The 21050-nt window shown below is 43.1% G+C and overlaps 1 protein-coding gene across 2 annotated transcripts in view; it reads left to right on the top strand.

Annotated features, from left to right (window-relative positions):
• Nucleotides 1-21050, top strand: part of lima1a (LIM domain and actin binding 1a) — a 131718-nt gene that overhangs the window by 29338 nt on the left and 81330 nt on the right. Inside the window, exon 1 of one of the 2 annotated variants that reach the window (XM_051925054.1) lies at nt 2265-2284. The exons of the other annotated variant lie outside the window; for it this stretch is intronic. The gene's annotated coding sequence lies outside the window, so the exon portion shown is untranslated. Of the gene's footprint in view, nt 1-2264; nt 2285-21050 lie in introns of those variants that run through there. 2 annotated transcript variants of the gene reach the window in all.

The following is a 21050-nucleotide window of genomic DNA, read 5'->3' as shown; positions in this document are numbered from 1 at the left end:
TCTCTTTTGTCTGGAGAAGTGTAGATCAGGGTTGGGTTAGAAAAAAATACCCCAAACTTTGAATATCCCACCAAGCATCGTTAAATACATTATAACAAAATGGAAAGAAAATGACACCAATTCAAACCTGACAAGAGAAGGCTGCCCATCAAAACTCAAAGGCATTAATCAGAGATGCAACAAAGACACCCAGGGTAACAATGAAGGAGCTGCAAAGATCCACAGCAGAGATGGGAGCATCTTAGGACAACTGTAAGCTGCACATTCCACAGAGTGGGGCTTTATGGAAGAGTGGCCAGAAAACAAAAACATTCTTAAAGAAGAAAATAAGAAAACATGTTTGGTGTTTGCCTGACAGCATGTGGTGGACTCCCCAAACACAATGAAGAAGGTCCTCTGGTCAAGTGAGAACTTTTTGGCCATCATGAGGAACGCCATATGTGATGCAAACCCAACACTTCCCCACACTCTGAGAACACCATTCCTACAGTGAGGCATGGCGGTGGCAGTATCAGGCTGTGGGGACAGGACAAGTGGTCAGGACTGAAGATAAGATGGATGGCACTAAGTACAGGGCAATTCTTGCGTTAAACCTACTTGACTCTGCCAGAGATTTGACACTGGGACGAAGGGTCACCTTCCCGCAGGATGATGAATGACCCTCCACATACTGCTAAAGTGACACTGGAGGGGTCTAAAGGGAAACACTGAAATATCTTGGAGTGGCTGAGTTAAAGCCCAGACCTCAGCCCAGTTGAGAATCTGTGGCATGACTTGAAGATTACTGTACACCAACGCAACCCATAGAACTTGAAGGAGCTGGAGAGTTTTGCCTCGAGGAATGGCTGAAACTCCCAATGGTCAGGTGTGCTAAGCTTATAGAGACATGCACCAGGAAACTTGCAGCAAAAGGTGGCTCTACAAAGTATTGACTTTGAGATATATATACGTATATAATCAGGATTTTATTTTTTTTTGTCTTAACTATTGTTTGTGTCACAATAAAAAATATTTTACACCATCAAAGTGATAGGCGTGTTGTGTAAATCAAGTGGTGCTGACCCCCCAATCATTTTAATTGCAGGTTGTAATGCGACAGGACAAACACCAAGGGGGCTAAAAATTCTCGCAAGGCACTGTACACAATAAAAAAATAAAAACTATCCGCCACTATTTACCTCTCTGTCTCTGAATGTCTCCTTTTGCCTACATTGTAGAAATATGGAAATAAATATAAGAACTTTGCAATGGTGTTAACCTTGGAGAGAATTAGGATGTGAATTGGAAGGGGTCATTCTCTAGCATCAAGTGCCTGTGCTACCCTGATCAATTTTCCTTCATCTGCCAGACCTCACATTAATATTTAAACAATGGCACTTTTACTGTAAATAATACTTTCTGCTGCCTCGCAGTTGGGAGATCTGGGGTCCTGGGTTCGCTTCCCGGGTCCTCCCTGCGTGGAGTTTGCATGTTCTCCCCGTGTCTGCGTGGGTTTCCTCCCACAGTCCAAAGACATGCAGGTTAGGTGGATTGGCGATTCTAAATTGGCCCTAGTGTGTGCTTGGTGTGTGGGTATGTTTGTGTGTGTCCTGCGGTGGGTTGGCACCCTGTCCAGGATTGGTTCCCTGCCTTGTGCCCTGTGTTGGCTGGGATTGGCTCCAGCAGACCCCCGTGACCCTGTGTTCGGATTCAAGGGTTGGAAAATGGATGGATGGATGGTGTCACTTGTGGGAAAGGCGCTATATACAATCAAAAGGAGTCCTCCCCACTTTCAATGCCTTGTAAGCTCCCAAGTGATTCACCCCATCTAGTGGTGCTGAAATTGTGGAAATGTTGAAATAATTCTATTGAAGTGTCTTGCAACGATTGATTATACCATAGAAAGGCGCTGTATAAAAAAAATTTGGTTTCAGGTTTTACAGCGCAGTGTTTTTTTTTTTTTTTTTGTCTCTCCATATTCTTATCACAAACATTTTTGGATGCCTATGTCAATTGGCAGGTTGCAGCCTCTCATTCTAACAATGTAAAAGTTCCTCGCATTCCCAAGATGTCTCTAAAAACAGGTTTTTTTTTCAATTTGGTTTCGGTGTGCTGCAATGCCAGAGTGATACGTCGGCACTTCCTCGTGAGCCGCGGCGCAGGGGATTGGCTGCCGACTCTCTTTTGTTTCATGCTGTGCTGGCTGACAGTCTCCGCCTGTGTCTCTGTGAGTTTAGGACCTTTTTCTAGTGTAAAGCTGGCACGCCGTTCCTTGGAAGGTGGAGCACTGCGGTTCAAAGCACAGGTCAGATGTCTTTAGGGGCTTTTTTTTTTATTTTTAATTCTCCGTGGAGCTCTTTAAACTGTGTGAGTGGTCATGTCTTGTGTGTCTGCAAGGATTCCCAGCTGAGCTGCTTGAACGACTTTGACCGGCCACCCACTTGACTGTTTGGAGGCTCGGGATTTTATTTCTGTTGGATGGAGCAGCTGCTCTGTGTGGGAGGTTTGGGTCGTGCCCTCACAGTCGGGGTCTTCTTGAGGTCCAGCAGGCACTGTTTATAACTTCTGTAAGTTTAGCTTGGACCTGCCAGTCTGTCCAAATCGCCCACTCCTCGTTTCAACACTTTAGGTGCAAATAAATGGAGTTTTGTTGGCCAGTGAGACTTGGCCTGCCTAGAAGTTGCACCGGGTGGCTTGTTGGCAGCAGGTTCATATGAGGTTCTTGGACAAACTGGCTCTTCTGTGGGCCACACTGTGCATGTAAATTGCGCTTTGTATACTGCAGAGCCTGGTACTGGTGTACTGTGTTGGAGTTGCGACTTTTTCCTTTTTTTAATGTGAGATCCACGAGTATTTGAGCTTTGTAGAAACCTTGCTTTAATATAAGAGGATGATCTTGTCACGATTGTCTGAATGTTCTTCTATAAATGTAATAATATTGTATTGGCTCATGGACATGTACTTATTGTAATTATTCCTGTAACCTTAAAGTGTGATGAGATGGTGTACAGCTGCTGACTGAGCTTGAAGACATTAGCCTGTAATGCCTGGTTTTCACCATATCTTTTAATTATAATGGAAAGGGGGAAGGCTGAAGATTTAATTCAGTGTGACTTAGAAACCATTGTTGCATAGAGCAGTTGATCTCACATTTCTGTCATATCAGCTCTGGCAGGTCACTTCATTCATGGTGACACAGTGTGCCAACAGTGGAGATTGAACTGGCAACCGTATGGACTCCATTCTTTACATATGGTGAATCCACAAAATGTTGAGGCCCCTTTACTTTCTGCATACTCTAGTGTGTTACCGAGTTCATTTTAAATGGATGTATTTGATATTTGTGCCCATCAGTTTACACTCAATAACCCATAATTTCAGATAGGTCTGCTAATTTATTTAAAAAAAAAAATCAAAAATGCATGTCTCTCTCATTCCTTAAAGCATTCAGATCCTTCTTCAGATTGCGCTGAGGTGCCTCCTGTTTGCTAGAGCTCTCCTTGAGATGTTTCTTAAACTTGACAGGGGTCCACCTGTGGCACATGTGGACCTGTATCTAGAAGGTCTGATGATTCACGCTGCATGTCAGGACAAAAACCAAGCTGTGAAGTCCGAGGAGCTCCCTGTAGACCTCAATGATCAAATTGTAGTGAGGCACAGATCTGGACAAGGGGATCAAACCATTTGTAAAGCTTTCTATGTTCCCAGGAGCACAGTGGGCTCAAGAATTGTGACATGGAAGACATGGTCTTTTTAGGTCAGTTTAAGTGAGTAACTGTGCAAAAAGGGTCTTGGTCAGCGATAAGACAAAGAACCCAACTGTCACTCTAGCAGAGATTCAGAATTCCTCTGCTGTGATGGGAGAACCTTTTGGAAGGATGACTGTTACACTCCATTAGTCAGGCGTTTATGGTGGAGTGGCCAGGCAGAAGCTGCTCTTGAGTAAAAGACAAATGTCTACCAGCTTGAAGTTTGGAAATGATGTTTAAAGGACTCAAAAACTGAACACTTTAGGAAGAACTCCTAGTACCATACCTGGAAAAGACCAGGAGGTATTTCTCATCTCCTCAATATTATCATTGAAGGGAAGCATGGTGGTGGAAACATCATGCTAGGGGGTGCGGGGACATGTAGACTGGGCAGAACTGAGGGAAGGATGAATGCAGCTAAATGCAGAGAGGTCCTTGAAGTACACCTGCATGCCACTCAGACTGGGGGCAATGGTTCACCTTTCAGCATGACAATGACGCAAAGCATACAGTCAAGACAATGCCAAAGTGGCTTTGAGACACGTCCCTGAGTGGCCCAGCCAAAGGCCAGACTCGAACCCCACTGATCATCTGTGGAGAGACCTGAAGATGTCCGCTTACAGCTGCTTCCCATCTAGTCTAATGGAGCTTGAAGGTAAGAGTGGAATCACCGGACTAAATCCAGGAGTGCAAAGCTTGTAGAGATTTACCAAGAAGACTTAAGATGGGAGTTTCTGCCAAAGGGGTTTCTACAGGGTCTGAATAGTCATAGAAATTAGTGTAACTTGACTCCACAACTATATTAATTAATTTAATATATTAATTTAAATTGCTTAGATGGAATAAATATTTTTTTCTTCCAAGGTTTTTGGGAACTAGAAGTGTCATTGAACAAGTGGTATGGAAACAGGAGGCAGTGGTACATCAGAGAAGCTGTCTGGCATTTTTCTGTTAGTTAAAATGGAATTCTGTATTTTAATAGATAAGGAAAAAGATTCTCTGCTCTGATAAGACAAAAATTGAACACTTTGGGCAGAACTCCAAGTACTAATTCTGGTGAAGACTGGGCACTGTTCACCACCTGCCTAATACTATCCCTACAGCGGATCATGGTGGTGGCAGTATCATGCTGTAGGGGTGCAGAGACAGGGAGGCCGGTCAGAACTGAGGGAAGGATGAACACAGAAGAATACTAGGAGGCCCTTGAAGAAAACCTGCTTCAGAGTGCACACCACCTCAAACTGGGGTAATGGTTTAACTTGACAATGACCCTCAGCATATAGCCAAGACAACACTGGAGTGACTTCAGGACAAGTCACAGAGTGGCCCAGCCAAAGCCCCAAAGAACTTGTGTGGCGAGAGCTGAAGATGGCTGTTTACAGTTGCTTCCCATTCAGTGTAATGGAGCTTGAGAGGATCTGCCAGGAAGAATGAGGCCAACTGCTCAAAGTCAGATGTACAGAGCTTGTAGAGACTTACCCAAGAACACCTGAATGTGAATTTCCGCTTGGGATTAATAAAGTATCTATCTATCTATCTATCTATCTATCTATCTATCTATCTATCTATCTATCTATCTATCTATCTATCTATCTATCTATCTATCTATCTATCTGAAGCTGGAATTTCTGGCAAAGGAGCTTCTAAAAAGTACTGAATGAAGGGTCTGAATACTTGAATGTATGCGAGGTTTCAGGTTTTGATTTTGAATAAATTTGCAGACCTTACTGAAAACACGTCACTTTATCATTATGGGTAATTAATTGTATATTGATGGAGAAAACTGGCAAATGTATCCATTTAAAATTAAATCTACAACACGATAAAGTGTGCAAAGAGTGAGGGCACTGTACCTCTACAACGTAATTGATTCGGCTAGATTCAAAAAGTAAGCGCATAGTGAGAACAGAGCTGGCAATCTTTTGGTTTTTATATAGCATCACTCCTGAGCAAACCCCATCCTGATTCTCTGTGCTGGTTCACTACAGTCGCTTCTTTACTACTGCAGTGTAGGCACCAGTAGGTTTAATTATTCACTTCTTATCACACAGTGAGCACAGTCCATATTGGAGATTGAATAGGCATGATTGTGGTTTTTATATAGTGCCATTCCTTAGTAAACACCACCATGATTCAGTCTGCATGCAGAGACATTTCAGATGATTTCATATTTCTACAATGTGAATGGTTGACAGTTAGATGAGTCACCTTGAATCAAACGGTGAGTTCTTAGTGGGGATGGAGCAGGTAACATTATATTTTTTATTTTCTGTATAGTGGGGTGGCACGGTGGCGCAGTGGGTAGCGCTGCTGCCTTGCAGTTAGGAGACCTGGGTTCGCTTCCCGGGTCCTCCCTGCGTAAGGTTTGCATGTTCTCCCCATGTCTGCGTGGGTTTCCTATGGGTGCTCCGGTTTCCTCCCACAGTCCAAAGACATGCAGGTTAGGTGGATTGGCGATCCTAAATTGTTCCTAGTGTGTGCTTGGTGTGTGTGCCCTGCGGTTGGCTGGTGCCCTGCCCTAGGTTTGTTTCCTGCCTTGCGCCCTGTGTTGGCTGGGATTGGCTCCAACAGACCCCCGTGACCCTGTAGTTAGGATATAGCGGGTTGGATAATGGATGGATGGGTTTTCTGTATAGTGCCATTCCTCAGTAAACACTATGCTAATTCTCTCATTCGGTACCGTAAACCGGTGTTTCAATACTAGATGCAATACTAATACTGTTGGTCTAGTGCTTAAATGTAAGTGCTGAAGCGTCATCTAGTTGAAATGAATTCAGTAAAGTGGACACTGCAGTCTGCAGCTCCTACGACGTCACTTGCCACCCGCTCATTCTCAATGTGCCCATTCCTAAGATTTCTAGTGTATACTAATAAAATGCATTGTATTTTTCATTCCAACAGTTGGCATGTTCGACCGATGCTATACCATCATAATGAACATTTTTAAGTTGAAAGAAATGACAGAAAATATAAATGGTTGATAGAGGATGCCACTGGAGCCCATTGACTGTCACATAGACACAGGCAGCTGATGATCTGACCACGGGGGCTGAAACTCAGTAGGCCAGCGTGACCTCCTTATAGCTTTTATTATTGACGTATGCAGTTTATTTATGCTCTCCTTTTGCTCATTTAATGAGGGCAGATGACCAGAATGTTTAATGGACCTGAATGGGATTTAATACTCTCACAATCATTCTTTTTTTATTTCCTATAATTTTTCAGGTTACATTTTCCTTTATTAAGCCACAATATCTGTCTGTGTCAGTTATGCACCATTTGATTCTCAACAGCAGTACTCTCGTTTTTGATGCTTTATTACATGACTTTTAGTTGGTGGGGATGTCAGACTTGACGACTGCTGATCTCGCCGCTGGAGCATGTCAGATTATATGACCAGAAATCGCACACATGAACAAAAGTCACATAGTCTGATATACCCAGCGACTCGCTCCAACTAGTCCTCGACTTGCCCAAACAAAATCTTTAGCCATACGGCATGACTCTGTGTGAATGAGACCTGACAACCAATTAAATGCTCAAAAGGTGCATATAAGGCAGTGAGAAGGAATAAAGAAGGCTGGTGGTGCAGCTATCCTCCTGGCATTGCAAGCAATCTTTGCTTCCATTTCATCCCAACTGACTGGAAAAGGAGACTTGTCGTCCTTATCTGGAAAGGGAAGGGTGATCGCCTGGATTGTGCCAACTACAGGGGGTAACACTGCTCTCGGTGCCAGGTAAGGTCCTTGCTGGGGACATCCTCAATATAATCCGTGATCACTTGCTCACCTACCAGCGACCGGATCAGTCTGGTTTTGTCGCCTTAGAAGTCTACCATCGACCTCATTCTGGCACTGAGGGTTCTCATGGAGCACAAACGCTAATGTCGGCAGAGTTTCTTTGCAGCCTTTGTCGATTTTCATAAAGCGTTCAACTTGATTGATTGAGTTGCCCTTTGCGACATCCGAAATTTCAAAGTTGCTGGATATCATGCTGGCCAGTACACTGGTACTGTGAGTGCTGTACAGAGTGGAGGCAGAACATCTGCGTTCTTCCCAGGTGATTCTGGGGTTCATCAGGGGTCTGTTTTTAGCTCCTACTCTGTTCAGTACTTACATGGACAGGGTGCTGGACAGGGTTGTGGGGTCCAGCAGCTGTGGGGCATCTGTTGGCAAAGAAAGATTCACTGATCTTGATTTTGCCGACGATACTGTGATTTTTAAGTTACTGGAGGCTCTGACTGGAGCTCTCGAGAGGCTGAGCGAGGAGTCTGAGTATCTGGGCTTGTGAGGGTCTTGGATAAAAACCAAGAGCCCAGGCCTTTAATGACATCTTAGGTGCAGCCATCAGCAGTGTGTCTGTCGGCAGAGAGTGTGTCGGCCGTGTCGAGAGGATTACTTACCTCTTCAGTGACATTCGTGTCTCTGGTGACTCTTCCTATGAAGTCAGTAGACAGATTGGTAGAACATGGAGGGGTCATGAGGTCACTGGAAAGGGGTGTGTGGCGCTTCTGATATCTCTGCAAAAGAATGAAGGTCCAGATCTTTAGAGTCCTGCTGCTTCCTGTTTGTAACATATGGATGACTATCCAGTGACCTGAGACAGAGACTGGACTCCTTCAGTTTTGTGTCTCTTCGGAGAGTCCTTGGGTACCGCTGATGTGACTTTGTGTTGCTCACAGAGTCCCGAATGAGGCACATTACCTGCATTGTGAGGGAGAAACAGTTACGGCACTAAGGCCACGTGGCATGATTCCCAGAGGGTGATCCAACTCACAGGACCATCGTTGTTGACGACCTGAGTGACTGGACCAGGTCAAGGGGACACCCACGTAACACCGGGCTACAGCAGATAGAGGGTCATTTCCGGAGGGTGGAACTGGACCACGTGTCTGCCTGGGGGGTTGCCAACCTGAATCCTGTGCTGTCTCGTCATGTGGTGGGTGCAGTAACACGCTGTACCAGTGTATGCTCCCCAACCTGACCTGACCTGTAGGTTTTGCACCTCATAAACAGAAGAAATGAGGCCCGTCTGTCTGATGTCTCTTGTTTTATGATGAAAAGGAATAAACAAAGGACAGAGATTGTGCCTTAAATCCCTCATACATGTAAACCCTTCATACAATGCCAACTCCATCTGGAAGCACTTCAATGGCTGTCACAAAAAGAGGCACGTTTGTACTCCTCTGGAAGTGTGAAACTCAGCTGGAAAGTCAGCACGGAGTCATCTAATTTGATGTGGTCATGTAAATTGACACGCTCCAGAGGTGAGAGCAGCAACTGTAGTCATCGAGGTTGACATCCCCTCTGACGACAGTCGTGTAATGTGACATCATCTTTAAACTGCAACTTTAATTTTTTTTCCCATTATTCTCCAGTCGTTTGCTGTGTCTTTTTGATCATGGCAGACCGTGATTGCTGCTTGTAACCTTCTATGAGACATCTTAGTTTACAGAAATCTTAGAAAAGTTCTGACTTTTCATTTTTTTCATTTTAACACAATACAAAAAAAAAAAGTATTGGGGACAAACCTCAAACCTCTAGCATGGTCATTCTTGCAAAGAAATCTAAAGGCAAGCAGTTCCCACCCAGAACCCTTTGTTGAGGTGGAAGTGCTTTATTACCATCCCGCCTTCCTTGGAATTCCTAGGAAAACTGGGGGAATTTTCACTTTGAGTGTTACGGATGCCTGCCAAGCCGGATGGTCTGCCAAGGAGCTTGGAGGCGGCAGCAGACTTTGTGTTCTCAGGCCAGTGACGTGGCGCCTGTCCATTTGTACTGGAGCCGATTAGCTTGAAATGGGAAAATGGAATGTGATTTAATCCTTGCTGGCATTGCTGGGGACTTTTTTTTTCCAGTCCGGATGTTGTTTCTATTTAAAAGGAGCATTTTTTTTTTTAGAGGTGAATTGAGTACTCTATTTGAAAAAAAAAAAACAAAGGTACTGCTAGCCTAAGCCTTTTGAGTTTTCCTTCCACCACTGTTTGAGTTAGTGCTTTGCACAATGTGGTTTGGCTGTAATCACTAATGGAGCACACTGTCACGCAGATTCTTGATGAGGTGTCCTCTCTGTTTCTGCCCTGTCAGATTTCCCCATCATCAATGAGGCAGGCTTTTTCCCTCTCAGCCATAATATGAAGAATATGTGAGGAAGCAACAAAACAATATGATCAGAGTGGTGCATCTATATATATAATTCACTAAGTCCATGGCAAGCAAGACGCACGCAAGACAGAGCCACGCCTGCCAACTCTAACCCTCCTCCCGAGTCCACCCTCGCTCTCGAGGCACGCAGCACCTCACCAAACACCACCTCAGTCGCTTTCGTCTCTGCTACAGTCCACATGCACCTCTGAGCCACGCTGACTTTTCATTGTTCTTTTCGGTTCCGGCTGCTTTTCTATATATAATCCACCAAGTCGCCCGATCATGGGATATGCACACACGCACAGCAGAGCCCCGCCCGCCAACTCTAACCCTCCTCCAGCGTCATGGGATACACACGACATAGCCTCATGTGCCAGCACACAGCACCTCACCAAACACCACCTCAGTCGCTTTCGTCTCTGCTACAGTCCACATGCACCTCTGAGCCACGTTGACTTTTCATTGTTCTTTTCGGTTCCGGCTGCTTTTCTATATATAATCCACCAAGTCGCCCGACCATGGGATACGCACGCATGCAAGACAGAACCCCACCCGCCAACTCTAACCCTCCTCCTGTGTCATGGGGTATGCACGACAGAGTCCCACCCACCAACTCTAACACTTACATTAACAAGCAACCTTTGTGGCGTCACATGCATGTACTTACACTGACGACAAATATGACAGCTCTTCCTCATGAACAAGATTTCATAAGACGGGAAAAATGGAACACCTGCAACATTACCTTCACATTGTTTTATTTCTGATCCCGTTCAACAACTATGTGGCGAGATCGACTTCTCAACTGTAACTCTGGAACAACTCAGTACACGAGCTATATTAAGTGTCACCAACGAAGACTCGCTACACCTTAATGAACAGGTACTGAAACTTATCCCTACCGAAGAAGTAACTTTCACTAGCGTTGACTCCATCATCACAGACGATCCCGCACATCAACTTTCATTCCCCGAAGAATTTCTTAGCAGTCTTACTCCCACTCGCATGCCTCCACATAAACTCAAACTTAAAATAGGTTCAGTCGTCATGCTTCTCAGAAACCTCATGCCAGCAAGAAGTCTCTGTAAAGGCACAAGACTGACTGTTACCAACATTCACCGCAATGTACTCGAGTGTAAAACAATTGCAGCTCCTACCTCACAAACTGTCCATATTCCCCAGATTTCCCTGACCCCATCAGATTCAAATTTGCCTTTTACTTTTACACGCAGATAATTTCCTGTTAGATTGGCCTTTGCAATGATAAATTAATAAGGCACAGGGCCAAACTTTCAAAAAGATATGCCTGTATCTGCCAAAACCAGTTTTCAGTCACGGACAATTGTATGTTTCTCTCTCCAGAGTTCCATCTTTTCATTCACTCACAGTCGTATACTCAAACCCACCCCATCTGGACAACTGTGTCTTTCAGGAAGTGTTCACCCATCAATAAAGAATTATGCAGCGTATGCTACAACGCGGGTTGGCTAGTATAATATTATTTATCTTGAGTTTCAGAAAGTCTAAGATCCCACATGAGGCATCAGTGGAAGTTAAGGGTGTAGATGGGGGCAAAACTGGCTCAAGTGCAGGTAACAAAGAGTTATGGCAGTGGTCTCAAACTCCAGTCCTGGAGGGCCACTGTGGCTACAGGTTTTTATTCTAACCCTTTTCTTAATCTTTGACCAGTTTTTTTCTGCTCATTAATTCCTTTTCTTTTCATTTTAATTGACTTGTTTTTTAAGATTTGTTCCCCTGAGTTTCTTCATCATTCCTCTGAATTGCTTCATTTTTTTTGCTTAAATGGCACCCAAACAGAAAAGAAATGTGAAGTGAGTGAGCCAACAGAAAACCAACTCAGTCAGGGCCTCAGACTCCATCCAATTTCATTCCAACCAGTTGCTTCATCAGGCTCTGATTCTTGTTAATTAAACTCGTTCTTTAATTCCATGGCTTGTTGCTGCTCTCATTGTGCAATGGCGTACATTTCCAAAATTGTTGATTTTCTCTTTTCTTAAGAGCACTGGGGTCCTGAGCAGATCAACATTCCTGAGACCTTCACCTTTCTTTATTTTCAGATATTGTATGATGGTCACAGTTTGCTGGTCATGTTTTGGCTCATTTTGTATCTCATTATTGTTTGGCAGCTAATCTTCAAGGTCTTCAAGAGCAAATCAATTAAAATGAATTCAAAAGAAGTTAACTAGCAGTAAAAACAGGTCACTAATTAAGAAAAGGGTTAGAATGAAAACCTGCAGCCACTGTGGCCCTCCAGGACCGGAGTTGGGGACCACTGAGTTATGGTATGAGGGACCCTATCAGAATAGGGTGATGAAAAGTCAAGCAAAATGGCACCTTGTACAGACTAACTAAAAAGATTACAATATGCAAGCGCTTGAGGCAACTCAGGCCGCTTCTTATTACATCTTACCTGAAGAAGGGGCCTGAGTTGCCTCAAACGCTTGCATACGGTATTGTAATCTTTTTAGTTAGCCATTATGGATGTAATGAGAAGCCAAGCAAAATGGCGCCTTGTACAGGCTAACACGGTACAACACCCTAGTACTACAGAACTGGGTGATACTAAGAATGGTGTCAATCAGGGGTCAGTGCCAGGGCTGCTACTTCTTCATCTTTCACCACTTCTATGTGGCGTCGATGTGCTTGATAAAGCTTCCCCATACAGCTTGGTCATTCACCTCCTCCTTAGTCAAACCCTTTTCCATCAGATCTTCCTTTACTTATCCAATCGCCACCTGCTTTGGCCTCCCTCACTTTCTCTTCCCCATTCCTATCACTCTTTTGCCCACATATTCATTGTTTCTCCTCATCACAGGTCCATACCACTTCAACCTACACTCCTGAACTTTCTAAGATTTCTCACTTTTGTTGTACCTCTGATTGTCTCATTTCTTCTTGGAAACTCCACACCATCCATCTCCACATTCTCATTTTTGCCCCATCCAACTTCTTCTTCTCCTGTGCACCCATTACTGCTCATGACTTTGCTCTATACATCATTGCTGGTCTTACCACCGTCTTTAAAACCTTCAACCTTTGCCTTGACTCTTTGGTCACACAACACACAGTGCCAGGGCCACTGCTATTTTTAATATAAATAGAAATGATCTGGATGCAGGCCAGTATGGCGTAGGAGTTAAAGCTTTGGACTTCAGACCCTGAGGTCGTGGGTCTAAATCTCATTAGCAACTACATATGACCAAGAGCAAGTCACACCACCTGCCTGTGCTCCAATTGGAAGAAAAAAACAAAACAAATGGAAGCAATTGTAGCTCAAATGTTTATATCGCCAGCCAAACAAGTTAATGTAAAATAAGTTAATATAAATAGCAAGCTGGTTAATTTTGCAGATGATACCAAGATTGGCAGATAATCGAGAAAACATTGAATCATCACAAAGGGATTGAACAGAAGACAGGCTTGGACAGATTTGTGGCAGAGGAAATTTAATGTCAGTAAATGTAAAGAATTACAAATAGGAAGTAAAAATGTTAGGTTTGAATACACAATGAGCAGCCTGAAAATCGAGAGTCCACCTTATGAGAAGGATTTAGGAGTCGTAGTGGACTCGACGCTACCAACTGCCAGACAGTGTTCAGAAGCCATGAAGAAGGCTAACAGAATGTCAGGTTATATAGCGCCTTGATGTGTGCAGTACAAGTCACAGGAGGTTCTGCTCAAGCTTTATAACACACTGGTGAGGCCTCATCTGGAGTCCTGTGTGCAGTTTTGGTCTCCAAGCTACAAAAAGGACATAGCAGCACTAGAGAAGGTCCATAGAAGAGTGACAAGGCTGATTGAGGGCTACAGGGGTCGAATTATGAGGAAAAATTGAAGGAGTTAAGACTTTTAACCATTTAATGTCAGTAAATGTAAAGTATTACATGTAGGAAGTAGAAACGAGAGGGTTAAATACACAATAGGTGGTCGGAAAATCAAGAGTCCACCTTATGAGAAGGATTTAGGAGTTATAGTGGACTCTAAGCTATCGACTTCCAGACAGTGTTCAGAAGCCATTAAGAAGGCTAACAGAATGTCAGGTTATATAGCGCCTTGATGTGTGGAGTACAAGTCACAGGAGGTTCTGCTCAAGCTTTATAACACACTGGTGAGGCCTCATCTGGAGTCCTGTGTGCAGTTTTGGTCTCCAGGCTACAAAAAGGACATAACAGCACTAGAAAAGGACAAGAGAAGAGCGACTAGGCTGATTCCAGAGCTACAGGGGATGAATTATAAGGAAAGATTAAAAGAGTTCAGCCTGTATAGTTTAAGCAAAAGAAGATTGACAAGAGGGTCTTCTAATGCATTTTAAACAAACAAAGGGAGTCGGCAGTTTGGATGCAGGTGGGCAGCTCCACATGTGAAGAGTCTGGACTGAGATGATTGCAGTTGCCTCGCTGCTAAAGGTGACCAGTTTCAGAGCCACCGTCTGGACTTTGCACATTCTCCTGGAGTTCAAATGGGTTTTCCCTCATACATCCCAAAGGACATTTGTGCCATGTTAACAGGCCACTCCATGCTGGCCCTGTGGCAGTAATCCCAGTGGTGGACTGGCTGGTTCCTTGCCTTGTGCTCAAAGCTGCTGAGATAGCCTGAATCTCGCCTCCCCCACTTCTTTTGTGCTCTGGTCACCATTGTGTGTCATGGAAGCAGCCTGTGTGTGGATGGCTGAGATAAGATGTTTTATAAATAAATGAAGACCCTTTCTGTATTTGTGTTACTACCTGAACTGCCCATTGCCAGGGTATCCAGTGGCCTCTGGGGAAGCCTAGCACTTCCGGTAATGTGACCCATGCTGACACTTGAAGGTAGCTGCAGTACCTCATCCCCTTTCAAGACCCCCCAGTTTTTCATTTCATTTGACCTATTTTGTGCTTTTGAAGTTGGAATAAACGCCTCCTTGGTTTCGCTGCTACACGGTGCATACTGTTGTCACTAAAGCTGGTCGGATGATGAAAGCAGGTGGCGGCTTTGTTGTGATCTAAAAGAATGGTCACAGTTTATTTGAACACAACTGTACTGGTGTACTGCTATAAGCCGCTTGGTTATACACTCCACTTAAGCCTATGTGGTATATAGCGCCTTTAATTTAGAGCTTTAAAAGTAATTAAATTATCATTACTATAATGGTTGTAGTATCTAGCTAGTGAGTTTTTATATAGTGTGTCTCTCTGGTGGCGCTCTAAATTATTCATTGAGCACCTTTTACAGCAAGCATTATCAGTATGTGTTGTGAATATTTATTTATTTAGTGCCTTTTGGCAGTAAACGCTTTAAAAGATAGAGCAAACTTCTCTACAATGCACAGTAATGTCAGTTTTTGTAGTGAGCACTGTAATTTTTTCAATCCCATTTATTTTTATATCCCACCCGGTACTGACTTCGGGTGCAGAGCACTGCAGCATGTCCACAGGTGGATCGAGACTGTTATTTTAAAATGAGTTCATCAAGCACAACGGGACACAGTTGGAATCTTGTGAAGGGTAAATTTCACACAAACATTAAGAAGTTTTTCTTTACACAAACAACAGACACTTGGAATAAGCGGCCCAGTAGTGTGGTGGACAGGAGGACTTTAAGGACTTTCAAAACTCAACTTGGTGTTAATTTAGAAGAATTAAGTGGATAGAACTGGTGGGCTGACAGGCCTGTTCTCATCCAAATTGTTCTAATGCTCCAATTTTTTTAAACGTTGTAATGAAAAGAAAATGCCAACTATGTGTAAGCCCCAAATATTGTCACTATAATGTTTTACTTTAATTTGAGCCCGGTCCATGATGGCTAATTTCATTCCCTGGCATGGAAGACTGAACAGTTCTGCCACACATTTCACTCCTTTAGTAGCAAGCACCGAGACACTGTTTTGAGAAGTTATATAGCACCTTTTTATAGGAAGCAGTGTTTCACAAGCATTTATTTTTCATTTTTATATATGAGCATTTTTTGCAGAGTGCACTGAGACAGGGCATTGACTCATCATGTGCCACCTGTTGCAGTATCCACAGTCACAGTTCTTGGTCAGCCATTATACAGAGGGATTCTAATGGGTGGTGACCCGACTTATGATGTGTTACTCACGTAATAATGAAGAGATAGAAACAAAATAAATACAGTGCCTACCTTGACAGATGTGTAAATGATCCAATCACAATCTGTGTTGGAAATGGTCGCCATCTTCTTGCAAACACAGATAGACACGGCAGTCCATATTGGCAAAGGTATCCGCAAGCATTGTAGCAGTGATGCCAGCAATTTCCTGTTCAATGTTTTCTCTGTAGTTTAGATATAGCAGGCTGGATAATGGATGGATGGATGTTTCTCTGTAACTGTTCCAGTGTACGAGGCTTCTTCTTGTGTTTCTCTGTAACTGTTCCAGTGTACGAGGCTTCTTCTTATATACTTTTCCTTTCAGCACTCCTTAAAGGAAGAAATCCGAAGGTGACAGGTCCAGTGAACGAGGTGGCCATAGTCCGTTAGAAATGACCCGTTTGCCAAAAAATGATTCAATTTATGCCATGCTGTGCGCTGACGTGTGACAGGTTACCCCATCTTTCTGGAAATAACCTTCTCTGATCTCATGGTCATCCAGTTCATTCACAAATAAGTCAAAAAGTGTGCCATGCCTCACCCATTCATACACTTATCCAGGAATACTGTGATCTTTATTTTGTTTGGATTGCTTCATCATTAAGACATTAATACATCATAACTCGTGGTCTCCGCCCATTAGAACCACCCTGTAGTATACAGCAGCTTTGACATTGCCTTACTATCAATATACTGTACATGTGAAAAAGTAAACACACCCTGTGGTCAAACGAAGGAACTGCAGGTCCACAAGGTGAAATGTTGGGATGCCTACCCAGTGGGTCCCCATTTAATTGAAACAAATGAGCAAACAATAAGAGTCCATGGCTCAAGAACCATTCTTGGCTAACAAAGCCTCTTAAAGTCACTGTGGGAAGGAGGTCTGTCCTGCAGTGCGTTCTCGAAATGAGCGACTCCTCCTTTCAGGAACCCAGGGGATCGATAGCGTAGGGACCAGAAGAGATAGAGTCAGTTGGTCTAATCGGGCATCTTCTTGGCAATGTGGAAGGAAAGAAAGAGGATAAAGTTTGCGTCAGCCCCTCTTCTGGGTGGTAGTACATACCTTAGAAGATCCCGAAGGATGGTCCAACATGCGTGACGACCCCATGAAATGTTCTTTCTTTTTTAACATATGTGGACATATCAAGATTTGATCTTCATTTAAACACTATACATAAATAAAGGTGATGTAATTAGAGGGAAAAACAATGAAAAATTTACTTTGTAATACATTTTCAATACAAAATGAACAGATATGCTATTTCAAATTGTGGAAAAGTTAAATCCCCTCTTGGCTGTAATAGCTGGTGTTGCCCCTCAAGTTGGTCTGTCAGTTTTTCCCACTCTTCCATGCAGAATCCTTTCAGATTTGTGTGGTGTTTGAGGGGTGCCCTGTGTGAACGGCCCATTTCAGGTTCCCCCTACAGCATCTCCGATCTGGGTTTTGACCTGGTCACTCCCGTACCCTCCATTTCATTCTTTTCAGCCATTCCTTGGTGGATTTCCTTGTATGTTTAGGGTCATTATCATGTTGCAAGGTCCATTTTTGGTTCAGCTTCAAGTTTTTGACAGGTGGTCTCATATTATCCTGAAGCAATGTCTGGTACACTGAAGAATTCCTAGTGGATTATGTGCTGAGGAACTGCTCAGGCCCTGATGTAGCAAAGCAGCCCCAAAGCAGAACATTTCCACCATCATGCTTTACTGTTGGTATCAGGTTCTGATGGTCAAATGCTGTCTTTGAGTTTTGCCAAACATGCCTTCTGGTTTTGTCGCCAAATAACTCATTGTTCCAGAGGTCCTGCCCTTTGTGTAGGCGTTCACGGGCAAACCTTAGTCATGCCCCAATGGACAGCAATGTTTTCCTCCAGGCACAGCTCTCATGTAGATGTCATTTGTGTAGCCTCGTTCTAACAGCAGGCTGTGCTTCATAAAGACTTCTTTTACCATCTTGTGTTGTCCTATCAGGCTGAACTTGCTGGCATGTTGCCTCAAGTATAATCGGTGCGTATGCACAAAAATGTTGCGTAAGCTCGTTACAATGTTCACTTTGAAATGTATAAAAACTAAACTTGCCGTAAAGCCATGGCAGCCTCACACCCTGTGTATGCACAATTTCTGGTTGGTTTTTCAGAGTGGCAGCTCCCAACGTCAAAGCAGTGCCACTGTTTTTTGTGTCATTTCCCTTTTTTTCAGATGTGCATCAATGACATGGGCATATTCAAATACACCACAGTTAGTTTCTTTTGTTTTCAAATTTAAATCATTTGATTCTAATTATTCTGTAACAATATAATGGTGCACGGAATGGCCAAACTCTTCTAGCTACCATAGCTGCTTTAATATTGTTAGAAGACTTTGCAAATGGAAGAATTAGAAGAGGGAGCACGTTTAGAGATGATGATGACTGGCTTCTAAGTCGATTTCAATTTCCAAGTGCTCTCTTCTTGGCGCCTATGTGCTGAACTGGCGCCGGCTTTACAAAGGCAGACTTTGAGGAGTTGTGCTCTACCTGCTCATTTGCAAATTCTGTCCATTCCCTGGTTTTTATCCACAGGAGCTTTTCAACGTGAACTTGCTGAGTGATCAGGTATTTCTCAGTCATCACCAAGGCCCGCCATGCCAGCTATATAGGCTAGTATTATCTGTATGGCATTCAGATATATATGATTTCCTTACACCGTGATTGAACTGTGAAACATCAAAGCGTAATTCACAGTAACATCCGGTTTTCCAGATGTAATCGGAGTGGTCAACTGTATGCACATTGCTTTTGCAAGTTACATCAGCCAGGGATGAATCACCAAAAGAATGAGATGGCATTACACCATCTGTAGAAGCAGAGCCTATAAAAACTGCAGCTCTGCACAGTCACGGGTGCTTTTTCCAACTAGTGCAGCAAAAGGCAAGCAGTTCTTTTAAAGATAGCAAGTTACCTCAAATGGCCATGTAAAGGGCAGAGAATCGATCTGTTGTGGCACTTGGCGCAAAAGCTACACTATAGAGGCGCCTTCAGGGAATGAATTTGTTTATGTAAATAGAAAGCATTTCCACTCTATTCATGTGCTCCTCTATAGTCCACAGAACGTGTGTCACGTTGTGCAGGCATATAGCGTGCTGTATAATGTGCCACACAATCGTGGCTTGGCGATATCTGAGGAGATGATGAACCTGACCCTGACCCACCAAATGATCAGCCAAATTGAACAGCGTTACAACTTTGTTTGAATGTAATTAGCAGAATGTAAAAACAGGTAATCGGATCCAGCATTTATTGTTTAACCAATTGGTTTAATTTGTGCTCAATATTACATAGTACAGCCCTTATATTCCTTAGTTCATTGGCCACATCTCATACAGCAGTGACTCCAGAACAACGTCCATCAGCATATGGCCAGATGGTCGCCCAGTGGTTTCCGAGGCAGAGATGGATGAGCAGCCAGCACCTGATGATGTGCTGGGCACAGCAACACCATCAGCATGTGGAGTTGTGTCCTTGGCACGGGGGTCAGCTTTTTTGTCTGAAACAGAATAAACAGACGGTGGACTGCGAATCGTCTTTTCACTGACCACTTCTTATTTATTTTGGGCACTGTGCAACTTTCTGAACTTGAACTTCACAAGTGTCTCTGCCATGCTGTATCACTCAATCAACTTACTTTTGTTGTGCTGCTTAAGCCAACAAATAGTACGTTTTTCCTTGCCTCCACTTCACATTTGCTGAAATTCTACTTTTTTTTTTTTTTACTGCTTTTGCCATTGTCTTTTAACAAAACACTGAACGGAAGGGTCTATTTATATTGATTTGCATATTCAAATATGCAAAATTAGGAGAGGACTCAGGATGGTGCTGAAGCCACATGCTCGTGCATTAAATTTCATGTTCATTGGGATTTATAAAGGGGAAGTGCATGGAGCTTGGCATACGCAGTCTTTTCATCTGGATATTTTTGTGCATACACACATTTCCAGTTTTGTCTCTATGCCATGTTTTACTGTGAATTCTATGCACGGCATTATACATGAGGCTCCTGGACGAGTTGGCAGTTGTTTAAAATCTTCTCCACTTGTAGATGATCTTCTGGACAATGGTATGGTTGATTTCCAATTGTTTGGAGGTCTTTTGAAATCCCTTCACAGACTCCTAGACATCTAGAACCTTCTATTTTAAGTCCTCAGAGAGCTTTTTTGAATGCAACATGGTGATAACACCCACTTCAAACCAACCTAAATGTCTGAATATGAGAACACCAGATGAGATCCTCTCAAATGATGTGCTACTCATTTACACCTGATTCTGATTTGAAGTATTTGAGGGTATTATAAATGTAGGAGTGAAATTACTTCCACATAATTTCCACAATTTGCATTGATGATTATTTAAATTATACAATGAATGACTAAATGTAAAAGCGGCCTGGTGTTTGTTGTATTATACTGTATAACATTTACCTAAACATAGTTTAATTGAAGATCAAATATTGATATGTCCATATTTGTTAAAAAAGAAAAACATTTCATTAAGTTTTACTGACTTTTTCACATGACTGTTAATAAAATCATAATGTTTGTTTGCTAATCATGCAAAAAAAAAAAAAACAATTCTTTTTTCTGAAATTTTGCATGTGTCGCCATTGGTCCATCTTAAAATATTGGCTATATGGTGTATTGGTGAGAGAGGTGGTAATGGAGGGGTGCATCCCAAATACCAGTGCTGATGTGGGGACTTGCATTTCTCATCAGGCAGCAAGTGTGTACTGGGGCGGATGGGAGGATGCTGTTGTCAGCTCACAAAGTTGTATACCGGCCAAAGTGGGATCTCATCTAAGACCCTATCTACAGTGTTTTCTTCTCAACCAATTTGGTTAGCAATTTTATTGTCTCACTGGATTGCGGTTTTTGTTGGAGAGTGGTCATTTTATCTTATCATGGGTCATGTTCAGCCAATACTGAATTTCCAAAAGACAGGTTTTGACCTTTATTGTTTTTGTTTAGACCCTTTTCTAAGAAATACATTGCCAAACCCTTAGGTTGCAGTGTTCCTTTCTTTCAACCCCCACAAAATGCT

This window comes from Erpetoichthys calabaricus, chromosome 3 (assembly GCF_900747795.2).
Source record: "Erpetoichthys calabaricus chromosome 3, fErpCal1.3, whole genome shotgun sequence".
Lineage (NCBI taxonomy): Eukaryota > Metazoa > Chordata > Cladistia > Polypteriformes > Polypteridae > Erpetoichthys > Erpetoichthys calabaricus.
The sequence above is the reverse complement of the archived record's forward strand: the minus strand, read 5'-3'. Positions and strand labels throughout refer to the sequence as shown.